The sequence below is a fragment of the Chiloscyllium plagiosum genome, unplaced genomic scaffold (assembly GCF_037043375.1).
Source record: "Chiloscyllium plagiosum isolate Xiang-an unplaced genomic scaffold, Cpla_swu_hap1 HiC_scaffold_48, whole genome shotgun sequence".
Lineage (NCBI taxonomy): Eukaryota > Metazoa > Chordata > Chondrichthyes > Orectolobiformes > Hemiscylliidae > Chiloscyllium > Chiloscyllium plagiosum.
The window spans coordinates 45209569-45230211 of NW_028270186.1; the positions used below are offsets into that span (position 1 = coordinate 45209569).

At 45.1% G+C, this 20643-nt stretch overlaps 1 long non-coding RNA gene across 1 annotated transcript in view; it reads left to right on the plus strand.

The window, feature by feature from the left end:
• Window positions 1–16192, plus strand: part of LOC122546204 (uncharacterized) — a 77830-nt gene extending 61638 nt beyond the window's left edge. The window contains exons 11-13 of the long non-coding RNA XR_015754907.1: window positions 8487–8585; window positions 12718–12826; window positions 15949–16192. This is a non-coding gene — a long non-coding RNA (uncharacterized LOC122546204). The remainder of the gene's footprint in view (window positions 1–8486; window positions 8586–12717; window positions 12827–15948) is intronic.
• Window positions 16193–20643: the final 4451 nt, after the last annotated feature.

The following is a 20643-nucleotide window of genomic DNA, read 5'->3' on the forward strand; positions in this document are numbered from 1 at the left end:
GGGAGGTTAGGAGGCTCTGAGCGTCAGTATCGATGTGATGGGCCGAATGGTCTCATTCCACACTGTTGGGATTCTGGGATTCTCTGATAATTCTACTAGTTTTAAAATAGTTACAGAAAATAATAGACCAGATTATCCAATTTCGAAACTTAACTTTTCAAAGGTCAATTTTGATGGCACAAGGCAAAAACTTTCATCTGACCCCTCAAACCTGCTCTGCCATTCAATAAGGTCAGGGTTGATCTTTTCATGGCCTCAGCTCCACATTCCTGCTCTCTCACCATAACCCTTAATTCCTTTCCTGTTCCTTAAAGGCAAATAAAGTTGATAGCTCAGCTGCTTCACTCAGCAGGGAATTCCACAGATTCACAACCCTTTAGCTGAAGAAGTTACTCCTGAACTCAGTCCTAAATCTGCTCCACCTTATTTTGATGCTATGTTCTCTAGTTTCACCCACCCCTGGTGAAAATAAACTCCCTGCTTCTATCTTACTTACTCCCTTCATAATTTTGTTTTTTTTTCCCCATCCAACCTCCCATTCTTCTAAATTACAATGAGTATAGAACCAGTTTTCTCAATCTCTCCACATACACCAACCCTCAACTCCAGGCCCAAACTAGTGACCCTCCTCTGCACCCCCTCCAGTGCTAGTACATCCTTGCTGAAGTAAGGAGATCAAACCTGTACACAGTACTCCAGGTGTGGCCTGTACAGCTGCAGCATAACCATCCCTCTGGCAAGGAAGCTCAATACTCCGTTCACTGCCTTAATTACCTGCTGCACCTGCAAACCAACTTTCTGTGATTCATGCAGAAGGACACCCAGCTCCCTCTGTACAGCAGCATGCTGCAAGTTTTCACCATTTCATCATCCAGTTTGCTGTTAGTTCGACCAAAATGGATGACCCCACATTTCCCAACATTGTCCTCCATCTGCCAGATCCTTACCCACTCACGTAACCTATCTGTATCCCTGTGCAGACTTACAGTGGCCTCTGCACACATTGCTCTACCTCATCTTTGTATCAAATCTGAACTCTGACACCGTACACTTGGTCCTCAACTCCAAAACATTTGTGTAAATTGTAAACAGTTGTAGTGCCAACACTAATCCAAACACCCGTTTATCCCCATTCTTTACTTTTTGTTGGTTAACCCATCCTGTATCCATGCTAATACATTACCCATAACGCCGTGCAGCCTTTATCTTATACAGCAGCCTTTCATTGGGCAACTTGTCGATTACTTTCTGGAAATCCAGATACACCACATCCACCGGGTCACCCTTGTCCAACGTATTTGTGATGTCCTCAAATAGTTCATGTAAATGTGTTAAACATGAGCTGCCTTTCATGAATCCATGCTGTGTCTGCTCAATGGGATAGTTTCTGCCCAGATAACTCGCTACTACTTCCTTGACAGGTTCAAGCATTTTCGTCACTACAGAAGTTAAACTAATGGGTGTTTTTTTTTTAAATAGTGGCATCACATTTGCAGCTTTCCAATCTGTCAGATACGTCCCAGAGTCCAGCAAATTTTCGCGAATTATCATAAACACATTTGCTATTTTCCCGGCCATCTCTTTTAGCCCCTGGGATGCATTCCATCAGGGCCAGGCACCCCTTTTACCTTTAGGCTGTTACCTTTCCCAGCACTTTCTTTACTGAGAATGATTGATTCTCTGTCCACATCTGCCATTGCCTCCATAGACCTGTAAAAATGAGACAATGAGAGTACACAGACAGTATGTTCCTGTTAAGGGCAACTCTGGGAGGCGTAGAGAATGTTGCCTGTCGACAGAAAATGAAGGAGGGATATGGCAGGTACAGACAGCTGGGTTTGAGTGGATCCCTGGAGGAGTATAGAGACAGTAGGAGAATACTTGAGGGAAACCAGGAGGGCAAAAAGGGGACAAGCGATGGCTTTGGGAAATAGGTTTAAGGAGAATCCAAAGAGATTCTAGAAATACACTAAGGACAAAGAGTGACCAGGCAGAGAATAGGGACCCTCAAAGATCAACAAGACTGACTATGGAACCGCAGGAGGTTGGAAAGATTCTATATGAATATTACACATTGGTTTTTACTGAAAAACGATATGGAAGCTAGAGAATTTGCACAGATAAATAGTGATAACTTGGCAAGTGTCCATGTTACAGAGGAGGATACTCTGAATGTCTTAAAATGGATAAAGGTAGATAAATCCCTGGGACCTGATCAGATGTATCCCAGAAATTTTTGGGAAGCTAGGGAAGTGATTTTTGGGCCCCTCCCTGAGATATTTGTGTCATCAATAACCACAGGTGAGGTGCTGGAAGATGTGTGCCATTATTTGAGAAAGGTGGTAAGGAAAAGCCAGGGAACTATAGACCGGTGAGCCTGAAGTCAGTGGCAGGCAAGTTGTTGGAAGGGATTCTAAGGGACAGGATGTTCATGTAATTGGAAAGGCAAATAAATGGGGAGAATCAGCATGGCTTTGTGCATGGACATCGTTAACTCGGACTTCAGGAAGACACAATGTTCCACACAACAACAGACTGGTTAGCAAGTTCAACATCATAGAATACGCGGAGAACTAGCTATTTGGATAAAAAAATTGACTGAAAGGTCATTCATCACAGAGATATACAGCACAGAAACAGACCCTTCGGTCCAACCCATCCATGCCAACCAGATATTCCAGCCCAATCTAGTCCCACCAGCCAGCACCTGGTCCATATCCCTCCAAATCTTTCCTATTCATATACCTATGAATGTTGCAATTGTACTCACCACCACTTCCTCTGGCCACTCATTCCACACACGGACCACCCTCTGTGTGTAAACGTTGCCCCTCAGGTCTCTTTTATATCTTTCCCCTCCCACCCTAAACCTATGCCCTCTAGTTCTGGAAGCCCCCACTCCAGTGGGGAGACCTTGTCTATTTATCTTATTTATCCTGTCCATGTCGCTCAAGATTTTATGTACCTCTGTGAGGTCACTCCTCAGCCTCCGACACACCAGGGAAAACAGCCCCAGCCTATTCAACCTCCCCCTATCGTGATTTGTCTCCAGGATATTTAGTTGACAGAGAGGGAAAGTAGAAGGTTTGTCACAATTTTTAGTAACTACATTCATGTAACTGGCAAATAATGCAAGGTAAAAATGAGAAGATTATTTTACTGAGTCAGTTCTGAGCATCTGGAACAGTTTGAACAATAGCTGAATGCAGATTCAACAGTTACTGTCAAAACAAATTTGGAATTCAACTTTTTAAGGAAAGATTTGGAGGGCTATGGACAGATGGGAGGGGGGTTGGGACAGATTTGCAGCGTCTGCAGTGGGAGAGAGTACAGCCCAAATGGGCTGAATAGCCCCCAGCCCCTATGCTCTGTGATAATGCCCCATTCACTGTGAATGATGAAGCTCATCCCACCGCAGAGCCATAGAGATGTACTGCACAGAAACAGACCCTTCTGTCAAACTCGTCCATGCTGACCAGATGTCTTAACCTAATCAAGTCCTATTTGCCAGCACTTGGCATATATCCCTCTATACCCTTCCTATTCATCTACCCATTCAGATGTGTTTCAAATGGTGTAATTGTACCAGGCTCCACCACTTGTCCTGACCGAAAATTCAATGCATGCAGCATCCTCTGATTGACAGAAGTTGCCCCTTAGGTCCCTTTTAAATATTTTCCCTGTCAACTTAAATCTATGCCCTCTCGTTCTGGACCTGTCTATTTATCCCATTCATGCCCCTCATGGTTTTATAAAACTCAGTGAGGTCACCCTTCATTGGTAGGATCCCACCAACATGACACAATGGGGCCCAGGTGATTGACAGCAGCTGCAGACCAATAGGAGAGTTGGCGTGATCCTCCAGCCAATAGAAGTGAATGAGGGGTGTGGCCAGCAGGCCAGCACGTGACCATGAGCTGTGCAGGCGCAGTGTCACTGTGAGGGGGGGACTCAGTGAGTGTGATGGGAGTGGCATAGACTGGGAGAAAAATGGAGTTTGTGGGTACTGGGGCGGTTTATAAACACACGGTGTAGGCTGCTTGACATGAATTACAAGCTCCCGCTAAATAAAAACCAGAAAAAATTGTGGATGATGGAAATGATAAACAACAACCAGAAAGTGCTGGAAAAGCTCAGCAGGTCTGGCAGCATCTGTGAAGACAAATCAGAGTTAACATTTCTGAACCTATGAACCTTCCTCAGAACTGATGTGACTGAGGAAAAAATGTTGGTTTATATGCAGAAGGTATAGGTTAAAGAGTAAATGATTGGGAATAGAGTCCAAAGAGAGAGATAGAAGAAATTGGACAAAGGAGTGTATATCGATCTGGCTGGGGGAGGGTGAATAGCTGTTTATGGGGACTGTTAGTGGCTAATCACAGTGTGTAATAGCAGGCTATGTAATAACAAGGCCTGGTATGTAGGGTAGGGGGCTAGGATGCTAGGACGTGGGAGAGTTCAGGATCTAAAATTATTGAATTTGATATTGAGGCCAAAGGGCTGAAGGGTCCCTGAGTGGATGATGAGGTTTTGTTCTTCCAGCTTCATTAACATGTGGCACTGGAAACGCACAGCAGGTCAGGCAGCATCCAAGTAGCTGGAGAATCGACGTTTTAGGTATATGCCCTTCATCAGGAATGTGTGGTGTGGGAAAGAGTGCTGAGAGATAAATAGGAGGGGGTGTGTAGGGCTGGGGGGGAAGGGAGCTAGGAAAGTAATAGGTAGATGCAGATGAGAGGTAATGGTCAGAGGGTGGAGTGGATAATGGGGAAGGAAGATGGACAGGTGGGTCAGTTCAAGAGGCCAGTGCCGAGTTGGAGGGTTGGAGCGAGGATAAGGTGGGGTGAGGGGAGATGAGGAAACATTGATGCTGTGTGGTTAAAGGGTCCCAAGGCGGACGATGAGGTGTTATTCCTCCAAGCTTTGGGTGGCTTGATTTGGCGATGGAGGCAGCCCAGAACCTGCATGTCCTTGGCGGAGTGGGAGGGTCTGTTGAATATGTCGGCCACAGGGCAGTGTGGTTGGTTGGTACGTGTCCCAGAAATGTTCCCTGAAATATTCCGCAAGTTGGCGTCCTGTCTCCCCACTGTAGAGGAGACCACATCGAGAGCAAAGGACTCAATAGGTGAGGTGTTTGAATGTAAGAACTATCTCTGCTGAATGTGGAAGGATCCTTTGGTGTCTTGGATGGAGGTGAGGGGAAGGTGTGGGCACAGGTTTTCCACCTCTTGCAATGGCGAGCGAAGGTGCCTGGGAGTGGAGGATGGGTTGGTGGAGAGCGTGGATCTAACAAGGAAGTCACAGAGAATGGTCTCTGAGGAATGCTGAAAGGGCTGGGGAGGGAAATATATCTCTGATGGGGTCTGATTGTAGATGGTGGAAATGGTGGAGGATGATGTGTTGTACCTGGGTGGAATGTGAGGACTTGGGGGATTCTATCCTTGTTGCAGTTGAAGGAGTTGGGTTCAAGGACGGAGGTGTGGGAAGTAGAGGAGATACGGTGGAGGGTATTGTTGACCACATGGGAGGGGAAATTGCTGTAATTGAAATACGGAGCCATTTGGTATGTTCTGGAGTGTTCTGCCAGTTTGTATCAAGCTTCACTGGAACATTGCAGTAAGTATGAGACAGGGATGTTGCCCAGGGAACAGGCTCGTGTGTTGAAGTGGCAGGCAACTGGAAGCTCAGGGTCTTTTTGCGGCAGAACGTACATCAGCCACCATTTCCATCCCATCCACTGAGATGCTGCCAGACACCGGTTCCTGTTCCCTCCATTAACAGCTATGCACTCTCCCAGCCAGATCGCTATCCAGTCCTTTTTCTTTCCAAATGTTCCTTCGGGCTCTGTCCCCACCTATTATTCACTCTTTAACCCCTATCTCCTTTGCCATTGCACTGGGAGCTAAATTGCCCCTAGTTTTCAGAGACGTGTAGGTTAGGTGCAAGATAAATATTTGTCTTTACTATTCATCCTGCACTGACTGTGTGTGTTGTTGTGTGAATTCATTTTATGGGATATTAATTGAGACTTGGATCTCAAAAACAGGTTTTTACAGTCAGCAGAGACAGCAGGACCTGAATATAATTGGCATTTAACTGTGAAAACAGAAAGGTTTTTCTGTTCTGTCTGAGAGAAAATATCATTTAGTGGGCGGCACGGTGGCACAGTGGTTAGCACTGCTGCCTCACAGTGCCTGAGACCTGGGTTCAATTCCTGCCTCAGGCGACTGACTGTGTGGAGTTTGCACGTTCTCCCCGTGTCTGCGTGGGTTTCCTCCGGGTGCTCCGGTTTCCTCCCACAGTCCAAAGATGTGTCGTGTCAGGTGAATTGGCCATACTAAATTGCCCGTAGTGTGAGGTAAGGGGTAAATGTAGGGGTATGGGTGGGTTTCGCTTCGGCGGGTCGGTGTGGACTTGTTGGGCCGAAGGGCCTGTTTTCACACTGTAAAGTAATCTAAATCTAATCGTCAATCCTTTTGTAAAGCAAAAATCAGAGAGATGGACAAATTTGTGGCTGGATCACCCTTTGGGTGTGTGCTCTGTTCTGGGACCTGCAGCTGAGGAAGGAGATATTGGCCTGAGAGGGAGCACAGATTTATCCAAGTTGCACCTCATCTCTTTGCAGGAACTGTCAGATTTAGTCCCCAATCACCCACTTCGTAATGTTAACCTGTAAACTCCTTATTTTCGGTTCTCTGCAAGCTACCCATTAAAATTCCTTATGAACTAAAATTCCAGCATCTTTTCAGGTGGAATGTTCCAGATTCTGACAACTGAAAATGACAGGGCTGCACTGAGAGTGCTGCTTGGCTCAGTGAGTGTGTTTTGGAGTTGGGTGAAAACAATGAGGTGAGACAGGGAGAAGGTGAAGCTGAAACTCAGGTTTAGTTCAGGCCATTCAGAAATTCACATGGCCCCAATGGGAATAGCCAATTTTTATGAGATACCTGCTGAATATTTTGTAACAGGTTTTAAAGTATAACATGTCAGCTTAAGTAAAGGTCGGGGATTTAGATTATAATGGACATGCTTGAAGTGAAGAAAGGTTGCTAGCTCATTTAAGTTCTCTCGCGATAGGAGAACTAGCTGAATCTAGAGAGACATTGTTACAGGAGACCTCAGATCCACGGTGTTCTCCTCTTGTACAATGTGGGAAATAAGGGATGCTTCTAGTGTCCCTGGCGACAATATGTGCAGGAAGTGTGCCCATCTGCAGTTACTGGGAAACTGCTTTTCAGATCTGAAGCTGTGAGTGGACTCACTGTGGAGCATCTGCAATACTGAGGATTTTATGGACAGCACGTTCAGTGAGTTAGGAAAGGGAATGGATGACTATCAGATCAAGTAAAAGGCTCAGGAAGGAAATGCAGGAGTTCCCAGTGATCATCCCGTTATCAAACAGATACTGTATCCAGCTTCGGATTCTGCAAAGAACAGGAGAAAAGAGAGTGACGGGGATTCAATAGTCAGGAGTACAGACAGGCACTTCTGTGGCCACAGACATGAATCCAGGATAGTATGTTACCTCCCTGGTGCCAGGATCCGCGATAGCATGGATAGGTTATTGGACATTGTGGAACTGGAGGGTAAACAGCCAGTGGGGTCAGAGTCTCTGGTATTAAACTGTTGAACACAATGCCCCCATCTTCTCCATATTGGTCATCAAACACACATGCCCACTGCGATCATCTCATACCTTTTTGATATTAGAATAGATGATAGATGATTGGTTAATGTTTTGGGGAGGCAAATGAGCAGAGAGGTTTAGTAGGAAATTCTGGAGCTCAGGGTGCAGGAATCTGAGTTAAAAATGTGCTATCCTCAAGGCTGGAATTACAGAAAGGCACTTAGCAGAGAGATTTGTGGGGATCGAGATTACAGAGATAGGGAGGATTGTGTGATTGGAGGATGTTACAGAGATGCTTATGATAGCAGAGATAAGGAAGAGTTGTGAAGCTTCATGAGGTGACAGTGAGCATGAAGACACCGAGAGTTAGAGTTTCAAAGGTATATATCATGGAAACAGACCCTGTGGTTTAACCAATCCATGTCGACTATAATTCCACCTAAACTAATCACACCTGCCTCTGCTTGGCATATATCCCTCCAAATATTTCCTATTTATGTACTTATCCAAATATCTTTTAAGTATTGTAATTGTATTCACAGCTACCACTTCCTCTGGAAGTTCAACCCATAAGTGCAAAAATAGAAAAGCTCATGTCTTTTTAAAATCTTTGTCATCTCTTCTCAAACTGTATGCACCGGTGTCTTGAATCCCCCTCCCATGCAGCCATTCATCTTATCTACATACTCCATGATTTTATAAACCTCTAATAAGGTCACCCCTCAACCTCCTGCTCTCCAGTGACAGACATCCCAGCCTATCCATCCTCTCCTTCTAAAACAATCCCTCCGTTCATGGCAACATCCTGGGAAACATCTTCTGAACCTTCTCCAATTTAATGACATCCTTCCTCTAACAGGGGGACCAGAACTGAACACAGTGAAGAGGCCTCACCAACATCATGTATAACCTCATGACAGTGTCCCAACTCCTATACCTAAAGGTCTGAGCAATGAAGGTAAGCGTGCTAAACACCCACTTAACCACCCTGTCTACATGTGACACAAACTGCAAAGACCTGAACTCCTCGGTCTCTTTGTTCCACATCACTTCTCAAGGCCTTACTTTTAATTAGTGTACTTAATTAATGAGGCTAAAGGAGATGTTTGTTTTATTAAATATAATATCTTACATTTATTCAAATTAAATTCCATCTGCCACATTTCAGCCCATTCACCCAATTGATCAGGATCCCTCTGTATTCGTGGATAACCTTTTGTTACTGTCTACCTTAACAGTTTTTGATGTCACCCACAAACAAACCATGCTTTGTATATTATAATTCAAACCATCTACACACATGACAAACAAAAATGGACCCAGCACCGATTCCTGGAGAACACTGCTGGTCACGGGCCTCCAGTGTGAAAAACAACCCTCCACTATTACTGTCTCCTATTGTTAAGCTAATTTTGTATCCAGTTGGCAAGCTCTTGCTGAATCCCATGGGATCGAACTTTACAACTTCGTCTCCCCTGCACAACATTTTTAAAGGCTTTACTAAAGTCCAAATAAACAATGTCTGCCACTCTGCCCTCATCGATCTTCTTGGTGACTACCTTAAAAATCTCCATCAAGTCTGTGAGACACCCTGTTAAGTAACCATGTTGAGTGTCCCTAATCATTCCTTAACTCTCCAAATACATGCAAATCCTATCCTTCCGAATCGCCTCCAGCGGCTTACCCACCACTGAGGTCTACAGTTCCTAGGCTGCTCCTTATATCCCTTCTTGAACAAAGGTACAACATTAGCCACTCTCCAGTCATCAGGCAGCTCACCTGTAGTTATCGATTACACAACTATTTCTCCATAGTGCCCACAATTACCTCTCACCCAAACTGTTCCCGTCCTATCACTTCCGTCACTTGCCCTGTCTGATCAGACAAGAAAAGGTCAGGTGTTGCTTGCTTCCTGATAGGAACATTTAAATATTGATAAAGAACATTTCTTGAACTCATTTAACACATTCTTTACCAACCAAACCTTTCACACTATCGTAATCACCTACTACTATAACCTTATTGTTGTGACTGTATATCGGAGATCTCTCTGTATATTTGTTCCTTATGTTCTCCCTGATTATTGCAGCGTCTATAGTGCCATCTGTGGTGAAAGGGTTAAAATTATGTCCCAATACATGTGTGAATCTAACCGGAATGGAGGTGTTGCTTAGTCCCGTGTGAATCTTATTACACACCTCCCCGTGTGAATCTTCTTATCTGTATGTAACCAGAATGGAATGTGTTTTTTAGCCTTGCTCTGCTGTTCACATGAATGTTTATATCTGGAAAAGAGTATATCAGCTGGAAAAGTCTCCAGTTCGGCGAGTCTGCTCCGGGGTTACGTTTAACCGCCGAGCGTGGGTTGTTGGCAACCGCTCTACGAGAACTGACGGCTCCCAGTTCCGGTAACATGTAGAGTGAGTATAAGCCAGACCCGGGAGTCTGCTCCGGGGTTACGTTTAACCGCCGAGCGTGGGTTGTTGGCAACCGCTCTACGAGAACTGACGGCTCCCAGTTCCGGTAACATGTAGAGTGAGTATAAGCCAGACCCGTTGTAAGTATGAGACCTGGTTGTGGCGACGCTGCGGGGAATAAAATGCTCATATTCTAGCAGACTCGCCTCTTGGTCGTTTGTTCTGTGTCAGACTACTCTCCTACGAACCTGACCTTGAGAATTTTTTAAAACACCATCCGACCAAGGTGATTTTTTTTTAAAGTTTGAAAACACAATTTTTAAAAAAGCTTTCCTCTGCGATTTAAATATAAATCTCTTTTTGTTTATTCACTCAGATGTGGATGTTTACCCTGAGGGCAGTTGGTAGTTAACCACATTGCTGTGGGTCTGGAGTCACATGTTGGCCAGACCGGGTGAGGATGACAGTTTCCTTCCCTAAAGGGCATTAGTGAACCAGCTGGGTTTTTTCCTAACAGTCGATAATAGTTTCATGGTCATCATTAGCCTTTTCATTCGAGATTTTATTGATATCAGATGCCACCATCAGCCATGATGCTACCATCTAACCCTAATCCTCGGAACATTGCTCATATTACTCGTCTAGCAAGAATATCATCTGGCCTTTGCCTTCCTTTTTAGCAATGTATTTTTTTAAAAAAAGCTCCATCATTCTACGTGTACAATTTGAGGTAAAATTACACACATGCAATTTCTGAAGCTGGAGGGGGATTACAGAGACCGAGAGGGATGTGGGTCTAGTGGGGGATTGTTGTCCAAACATCACTGTGGTGTATATGGACTGCAGCATTTCAGGGAGGCCGTTCACCACCATTTCTCCAAGACACATAAAGGTGGTCAATAAATACTGGTCTGGGCAGCAAAGGCAACCTCCAGTGAATAAAACTGAGCAGTGACCTCTCCCAGCTGACTACTTGTGAAGGTATAAACCTCTCTGGAAATGCAGCTTGGAGAAAAGAGAAACAAACAGTGACATTTCATAGCTGCCCTCGGAGAGACCTCGCTCTCTGAGCTGCTCACAGCCAGGATCAGCTCAGTGGGTTTCAGTCTCTTGAAACATCCATTTTAGACGGTTTTATTATATTAATAGTGAGAAAGGTGAGGGTTTCTTTTTCATGTCTTTCGGTCTGTTGTTTAAATGTTTAAAATATAAAGCGTAAGCATTAAGTTATTCTCGGGAGTATTTTTCGAGCAGTAAGACTGTGCCTTTGTCTTGGTCTGTAGATTGTTAAGGCAGAAAGATGGCCTGTTGTAGATTGGTATGCTGTTCCTGTCGGATGTTGGAGTTTAGAGAGAGTTTCAATGATCCTGATGATTGTGTCAGCAGGAAGTGTTTTTGCAAATCCTATCAGATCACATGGATTGGTGAAGGAGTGATTGAAGGCAGTGAGGAATTGACAGGGGTCAGGGGTGTGATAGGTGGCAGTCTCAGGATTGCAGGATACTGCAGATACAGTCAGGTAGGTGGGTTACCTCCAGGAAAGCTAGGAGGGGTAGGCAAGTACTGCAGGAATATCCAGTGGTTATCCCCAGCTCAAACAAGTGTACTGTTTTGGAAAATGTAGGGGGTAATAGACTTTCAGGAGAATATAGCACTGACTGCCAAGTTACTGCAACTGAGACTGGCTCTAACATAATGTAAGGTATACCCAGTTCCAAACAAACGACGGTGTTAGGGGACACTCTAGTCAGGGACACAGTCTGCCATTTCTGCAGCTGACAGTGAGACATCAGAATGGGGTGGTGCCTCCCTGATGCTAGGGTCAAGGATGCCTTGGAGAGGGTGCAGAATATTCTCAAAGGGGAGAATAGCCAGTGGGAGGACATTGTACATTGGTACCAATGGCATAGGAAGGGGAAAGTATGGGGTCCTGATGAGCAGGGAGATTTGCTAGTTCCACTCGGGAGGCATTAAACCAGTGAGGGAGTTGGAATAAACCTAAAGAGATAGTGAGAAAAGAGGTATGTCCGAGGCTGGTACTGTTCAGATTAGACTGTCGAGGCAGGCAAGAGCAAGCCACAGAATAAAGTGGGACAGACCATTTACCCTGCATTTATTTCAGTGCAAGAAGCCTGACAGGTCAGGCAGATGGGCTCAGGGTATGGTTTTGAACATGGCACTGGGATATTATAGCAATTACAGAGGCATCACTCAGGGATGGATAGGACTAGCAGCTTAATATTCCAGGGTGTAGATGCGATAGAAAGGGGGCAACAGTACAGGGGGAGTGGCGTCTTTGATTAGGGATAACATTACAGCTGGGCTTCGGGAGGATATTCCTGGGAGTACATCCAGGCAAGTTACTTGGGTGGTACTGAGAAATAAGAAAGGGATGACCATCTTACTGGGATTGTATTATAGACTCTGTCCCAATAGTCAGCGGGGAATTGAGACACAATTTTACCAGGAGACCTCAGTTATCTGTAAGAATAATATGGATGCAATGATAAGGGGTTTTAACTTTACCAACATAGACTTGGAGTGCTGTAGTGTTAAGGGTTTGGATGGAAAGGTATTTGTTCAGTGTGTACGAGAACGTTTCAGATTCAGTTTGTAGGATGTACCTACTAGAGAAGGAACAAAACCTGACCTGTTTTCTTTATTCATTCACAGGATGAGGCTGTCACTGGCTCGGCCAGCATTTATTGCTTTGTTTAACCGGAGGGCAGTTAAGAATCAACCACGTTGCTATAGGTCTGGAGTCACATGCAGACCAGACCAGGTAAGGATGGCATTTTCCTTCCCCTAAGGTCATGAGTGAACCAGATGGGATTTCCCAACAATTGACAATGGATTCATTGTCGTCACAAAATTAATTTTTCCAGATATTTATTGAATTCACGTTCCAAAATCTGCTGTGATGGGATTCAAACCCAGGTCCCCAGAACATTATCTGGGTCTCTGGATTAATTGTCTAGCGATAATTTCACTCCGTCATCGCTGCCTCTTAGGAAATGAGGCAGGGTGAGTGACCGAGGTATCAGTGGGGCAGCACATCAGCACCACAGATCCCACAGTATTGTGGCTTAGTGGTTAGCGCTGCTTCCTCAGCACCAGGGACCTGGGTTTGATTCCAGCCTCTGGCGACTCTGTGTTGGAGTTGGCACGTTCTCCCCAGTGTCTGTGAGGGTTTCCTTCGGGTGTTCCAGTTTGCTCCCACAGTCCAAAGATGTGTAGGTTAGTTGGATGAACCATGTTAAATTTCCCATAGTGTCCAGATGCAGTAGATGCGGTTTTGGGATGTGTGGAGAAATCTCTGCCTGATGTGAAAAGATCCTTTTCGTGTCTTGGACAGAGGTCAGAACGAGGTGTGGCCGCATGTTTTACATATCCCGTGGCGGCAAGGGAGGGTCAATGGTGTGGAGCATGGGTTGGTGGGAGGGGGTGGGCCTAACAAGGGTGTTGCCGAGGGAATGGTCTCCGTGCAACGCAGATAGGGGTGGAGAGGGAAATATGTCTGTGGTGGTGGGATCCGACTTTAGGTAGCAGAAATAACAGAGGTTAATGCACTGTATCTGGAGATTAGTGGGGTGGAAGGTGAAGACTGCAAGGTTATAATCTTATTGTGGTTGAAGTGGTGGGATAAAGGTGGAGGTGTGGGAAGTGGAGGGTATGCATTGGAGGACATTGTTGATCAAGTGAGAGGGAAATTGTGGTCCTTGAAGTAGGAGGCCTTTCTGGGATGTCCTGGGGTGGAATTGCTCCTCCTGGGAGCAGATATTGCAGAGGCAGAGGAATTGGGAGCACAGGATCACACTTTTATACTTGAGGGAAATCAGGAGAGCAAAAAGAAGACATGAAATAGCTTCAGGCACTGGTTTAAGTAGAATCCAAAGAGATTAAACAAATATATCACAGACAAAAGTTTAACTGGACCAGAGAATAGGACCCCTTAAAGATCAACAAGGCTGTCTATGAAACCACAGGGAATGGGAAAGATATGCAAATATTTCATATCATTTTTTACTGGAGAAGGATATAGAAACTCGAGAGTTTGGAGAAATAAACAGAGATACCTTGAAAAGTGTCCATGTTACAGAGGAGGTGGTACTGGATGTCTTAAATGGCATCAAGGTTGATAATGTCCAGGGACCTGATCAGGTGTATCCCAGAACTTTCTGGAAATCTAGAAGTGATTGTTGGGCCTCTCCTGAGATATTTGTATCGTTGGTAGCGACAGGTGAGGTGCCATTATTTTAAAAAGGTGGTAAGGAGAGGCCATGGAACAAGAGAACAGTGAGCCTGAAGTCAGTGGCAGGCAAGTTGTTGGAAGGGATTCTGAGGGACAAGATATCCATCTATTAGGAAAGGTAAGGAATGATTAGGGAGAGTCAATGTGGCTTTGTACATGCATAATTGTGTCTCACTAGCTTAACTGAATGTTTTGAAGTGACAAAGAAAATTGATGAAGCCAGGCGGTGAATGGTTTTTATGTGGACATTCAACAAGGTTCCACAAAGCAGACAGGTTAGCAGGGTTAGGTAACACGGAATGCAGGGAGAGCAAGCCATTTGGATACAAAACTGGCTTGAAGGTAGGAGACAGAGGGTGGTGATGGAGGGTTGCTTTGCGGACTGGAGGCCTGTGGGCAGCAGTGTGCTACAAGGATCGATATTGGGTCCTTAAATAATTGACTTGGATGTGAATGTGTAAGGTATGGTCAGTAGGTTTACAGAAGGCACCAAAATTGGAGGTGTAGCGGACAGTGAAGAAGGTTAGTTCAGAATACAACAGGATCTTGATCAGATGGGTCAATGGCGCAAGGAATGGCAGATGGAGTTCAATTTAGACAAATGTGAGCTGTTGGATTTCGGAAAGGCAAGTCAGGGCAGGACCTGTACACTTAATGGTAAAGTCCTGGGGAGTGTTGCTGAATAAAGAGACCTTGGAGTCCAGGTTCATAGTTCCTTGAAAGTCGAGTCACAGGTAGGCGGGGTAGTGAATGCAGTGTTTGGTACACTCCCCGTTATTGGTCAATGCATTGAATGCAGCTGTTGTGACGTCATATTGTGGTTGTACAGGACATTGATTAATGCTCTTCTGGGATTCTGTTTTCAGTTCCAATCTCCCTGTTCTCGGAATGATGTTGTGAAACTTCAAAGGTTTCAGAAAAGGTTTGCAAGGACTTTGCCAGGGTTGGACGGGTTGAGCTATTGGAAAATGCTGAATAGGCTGGGACTATTTTTCCTGGAGAGTTAGAGATTGAGAGGTGACCTTATAAATGTTTATAAAATCATGATGGACCTGGATAAGGTGAGCAGTCAGGGACTTTTTCCCGGGTTCTGTGGGTTCAGAACTAGAGGACACAGGCTTAAGATGAGAGGGAAAAGATTTAAAAGGGATCATTTTTCTCAATGAACAGAGTTATCAGAATCTGGAACATTCCACCTGAAAAGGTGCTAGGATTTGAGTCCATAAGGAGTTTACAGGTTAACATTATGAAGTGGGTGATTGGGACTAAATCTGACAATTCCTACAAAGAAATGAAGTGCAATTTGGATCAATCTATGCTCCCTCTCAGGCCAAAAAAGACCCTGAGCTCCCGGTTGCCTGCCACTTTAACACACGAGCGTGTTCCCTGGCCAACATCTGTCTCATGCTTAGGTGCAGTGTTCTAGTGAAGCTGGCAGAACACTACAGAACATACCAAATGGACCATATTTCAAGGACTGCAATTTCCCCTCTCATGTGGTCAACCCCAATGTCCTCCAGTGTATCTCCTCCACTTCCGACACCACTGCCCTTGAACCCCATCCCTCCAACCCTTAACTCTCACACATTGTTATCACATTGCCTGCCATTACACACTACCCACGATTAACCATTAATTGTCTCCGTTGACAGCTATCCCCCACCTACATCACTCAACGATTGGAGCTGCCAAGGACACAAACCTCTGGAATATCCTCCCTAACCCCCTCTGTCCTCCTTTAAGATTGTTGGGCCTCTCCTGAGACATTTGTATCGTTGGTAGCGACAGGTGAGGTGCCATTATTTTTAAAAAGGTGGGAAGGAGAGGCCATGGAACAAGAGAACAGTGAGCCTGAAGTCAGTGGCAGGCAAGTTGTTGGAAGGGATTCTGAGGGACAGGATATACGTGTATTTGGAAATGATTAGGGAGAGTTAAAGTGGCTTTGTTTGTGCAAAATCGTGTCTCACTAACTTGAGTATTTGTTTTCCTTGAAGATGTGACAAAGATGATTGATGATGGCAGCCTGTGAACGTTGTCTCCATGGGCATTGAACAAGGTTCCACAAAGCAGACTGGTTAGCAAGGTTAGATAACATGGAATGCTGGGAGAATGAGCCATTTGGATACAAAACTGGCTTGAAGGTAGGAGACAGAGAGTGGTGATGTAGGGTTGTTTTGTGGACTGGAGGCCTGTGAGCAGCAGTGCGCTGCAGCAATGGATATTGGGGCCTTCAATAAATGACTTGGATGTGAATATATGAGATATGGTCAGAAGGCACCAAAATTGGAGGGGTAGTGGGCAGTGTAGAAAGTTAGTCCAGATGGGCCATTGGAACGAAAAATGGCAGACTGAGTTCAATTTAGATATATGTGAGCTGTTGTATTTTGGAAAGGCAAATCAGGACAGGACTTATGCACTTAATGGTAAAGTCCTGGGGAGTGTTGCTGAACAAAGAGATCTTGGAGTTCAGGTTCATTGTTCGTTGAAAGTAGAGTCGCAGGTAGGCAGACTAGTGAAGGTGGTGTATGGTATGCTTATATTTATTAGTCAATGCATTGAATACAGAAGCTGGGAAGTCATATTGTGGCTTCACAGGACATTGATTAAGCCATTTCAGGAATTCTGCTTTCAGTTCGAATATCCCTGTTCTGGGAAGGATGTTATGAAATTTGAAAGGAGTCAGACAAGATTTGCAAAAACATTGCCAGGGTTGAAGGATTTGGGCTACAGGGAGAGACTGGGGCTATTTTCCCTGAAGAGTCAAAGACAGAGGTGACTTTATGGAGATTTATAAATCATGAGGGGCATGGATACGGTGAACAGCCAGGGTCTTTTCCCCCCCAGGTGAGGTGGGTCCAAAACAAGAGCACATGGGCTTAAGTTGAGAGGGCAAAGATTTAAAAGGGATCGAAGGGGCAACGTTTTCAAGCTGAGTGTGGTGTGTGTGTGGAATGAGCTGCCAGATGAAGTAGTGGAGACTGATGCCATTACAACATTCGAAAGGCATCCGTGAATGGGATGGGTTTTGAGGGATAGGGCCCAATAGCTGGCAAATGGGACTCCAGTAGTTTAGGATCCCGAGTCGGCATGAACGAATTGGACTGTTTCTGTGCTGTCCATCTCTATGACACTAATAAATTAAGATGCGTTCCTCTTTTGTGGAGAGCTAGCAGAAGCACAGATAATTGTCCTTAGAGCTGAGACGGTTAAGCAGTGATTTGGACCAGGTGCAGATTTGTTTCCAAACAATTAATTTGCAGAGAGAGAGGAATTGTTAGCACGATCACAATTTTTCGTAACTACTTTCAGGTAACTGGCAAATAATGCAGAGTGAAAATGGGAACATTATTTCACTCAGTAAGTTCTGCGCACCTGGAATAGGCTGAACGGCAGCTGGACACAGATTCAGCAGGTGTTCTCAAACAGATTTATAATTTTACTTTTTAAGGAAAGACTTAGTGGGCTTTGGGCAAGTGAGAGGGGAGTTGGGATAGATTTGCAGCATCTCCAGACGGAGAGAGTACAGTCCCAATGGGCTGAATAGCCCCCAGCCCCTGTGCTCTGTGATACTGCCCCATTCACTGTGAAGGATGAACCTCATCACAGGGCAGAGAGAGAGAGGATCCCACCACTTACCTCACAATGGGGCCCGGCTGATTGATCTCAAACAAGTACACTGTTTCGGAAAGCGTCGGAGGTCACCCTCTCAGGGGCATATCGCACTGACAAGCAAGGTACTGGTACAGAGACTGGCTCCAATGTAATGTGAGGTATATGAGGTTCCTGGTGATCGATGGTGATAGGAGATTCTCTGGTATAGGGCACAGACTGCCGTTTCTGCAGCTGACAGTGAGACATCAGAATGGGTGGTACCTCCCTGGTGTCAGGGACAAGGATGTCTCGGAGAGGGAGCAGAGTATTCTCAAAAGGGAGTATGATCAGTGGGAGCTCATTATACATTAGTACCAATGACATCGGAAGAGGAAAGGATGAGGGTCTGACGAGAGAATATAGCAAATTATCCTGGAGGATAAAAAGTAGGTCTTCGTGGGTAGTAATATCTGGATTACTCTTTGTGCCGCATGCTAGTGAGAGTAGGAACAGCAGGATAGAGCAGATGAATGTGTGGCTGTGGATCTGGTGCAGGGGAGAAGGATTGCCATGTTTGGATCATTGGAATCTCTGCTGGGGTAGAATTGACGTGCATAAGAAGGATGGATTCTACCTGAATTGGAAGGTGTCTAATATCCAGGCAGGGAGATTGGCTAGTGCTACTCAGGAGGCATTAAACCAGTGAGGGAGTGGGGGGTAAACCTAAAGAGATAGTGAGAGAAGAGGTATGTCTGAGGCTGGTACAGTTGAGAAGTTAGACAGTCAAGGCAGGCAAGGGCAAGGCACAGAACGAGGTGGGACAGAGCAGTTTCACTGCATTTATTTCAGTGCAAGAGGCCCGTCAGGGAAGGCAGATGAGCTGAGGGTATGGTTTTGAACATGGGACTGGGACATCATGGATATTACAGAAACGTGGCTCAGTGATGGATAGGATTGGCAGCTTAATGTTCTAGGGTGCAATGGGAAGGATAGAAAGGGGGACGAGAGGAGGCAGAATGGCGTTTTGGATTAGGGATACCTTTATGGTTGTGCTCAGGGAGGATATTGGGAGTATTTCCAGTGAAGTTACTTGGATAGAATTGGGAAATAAGAAAGGGATGATCACCTTGTTGTGGTTGTCTGCTTGGGTTTCGTCTGGTTGCTCTGGTTTCCTCCCACAGTCCAAAGATGTGTAGGATGGGTGGGTTATCCAGGCTGAATTGCCCATAGTGTTCAGGGATGTGCTGGCCAGGTGGATTGCTCATTGGAATTGCAACGTTATAGGGGTAGGGTAGAAGGCTCTGATGTTCAGTGTGGATGTGATGGGCTGAATGGCCCGCTTCCACGCTATCTGGATTCTCTGATAATTCTACTAGCTTTAAAATAGTTACAGAAAATAACAGACCGGATCTAATAGGTAGCCTTCTAAATTGGACAATTTCGATGGCACAAGGTAAGAACTTGCAAAATTTGTTTGCGGGAGGTTATTTCCAGGGAAAGGGATGGCTGGACAAAAGAGTAACCAGGCAGAGAATAGCAACCCTCAAAAATCAGTAAGGCTGTCTATGGAACCGCAGGCGGTGGGAGAGATTCTGTAAGTATTTCACATCAGTTTTTACTGAAAAATGATATGGAAGCTAGAGAGTTTGGAGAAATAAATAGTGATAATTTGGCAATTGTTCATATTACAGTGGAGGAGCTACTGGATGTTTTAAAAAGCAGAAAGGTGGATAAATCCCAGGAATCTGAGCAGGTGTATCCCAGAACTTTGTGGGAAGCCAGGGAAGTGATTGCTGGGCCCCTCGCTGAGATATTTGTATCATCAATTGCCACAGACAAGGTGCTGAAAGATGGGTGCCATTATTTGAGAAAGTTAAAAATCACACACCAGGTTATAGTCAAACAGGTTTATTTGGAAGTGTGCTTCCAATTAAACCGGTTGGACTATAACCTGGTGTTGTGTGATTTCTAACTTTGTACACCCCAGTCCAATACCGGCATCTCCAAATCATTATTTGAGAAAGGTAGTAAGGAAAAGCCAGGGAACTATAGACCGGTGAGCCTGAAGTCAGTGGCAGTCAAGTTGTTGGAAGGGATTCTCAGGGACAGGATTTACATGTCATTGGAAAGGCAAGAAAAGATTAGGGATAGTCAGCATGGCTTTGTGCATGGAAGTCATTAACTTGGACTTGAGAAAGACACAAGGTTCCACAGAACAGGCTGGTTAGCAAGTTCAACACCATAGAATACAGGCGGAACTAGCTATTTGGATACAAAATTGTTTGGAAGATCAAAGAGTCATAGATGTACAACACAGAAGCAGAGACCCTTCGGTCCAACCAGTACATGCTGACCAGATATCCCAACGCAATGTAGTCCCACCTGCCTGCACCCGGCCCTTATCCTTCCTATTCATATACCCAATAAGATGCCTTATAAATGTTGCATTCGTCCAACCTCCACCACTTCCTCTGGCAACTCATTCCATACACGTACCACCCTCTGTGAAAACGTTGCCCCACAAGTCTCTTTAAAGTCTTTCCCCTCTCACCCTAAACCTATGCCCTCTAGTGCTGGGATCCACCACCCCAGGGAAGAGACTTTGTCTATTTATCCTATCCATGCCCCTCATGATTTTTTATACCTCTATAAGCTCACCTCTCAGCTTCCGATGCTCCAGGGAAAATAGCCCCAGTCTATTCAAAATCTATTCAACCCCCAGCTGAGCTCAAATCCTCCAATCCTGGTAACTTTCT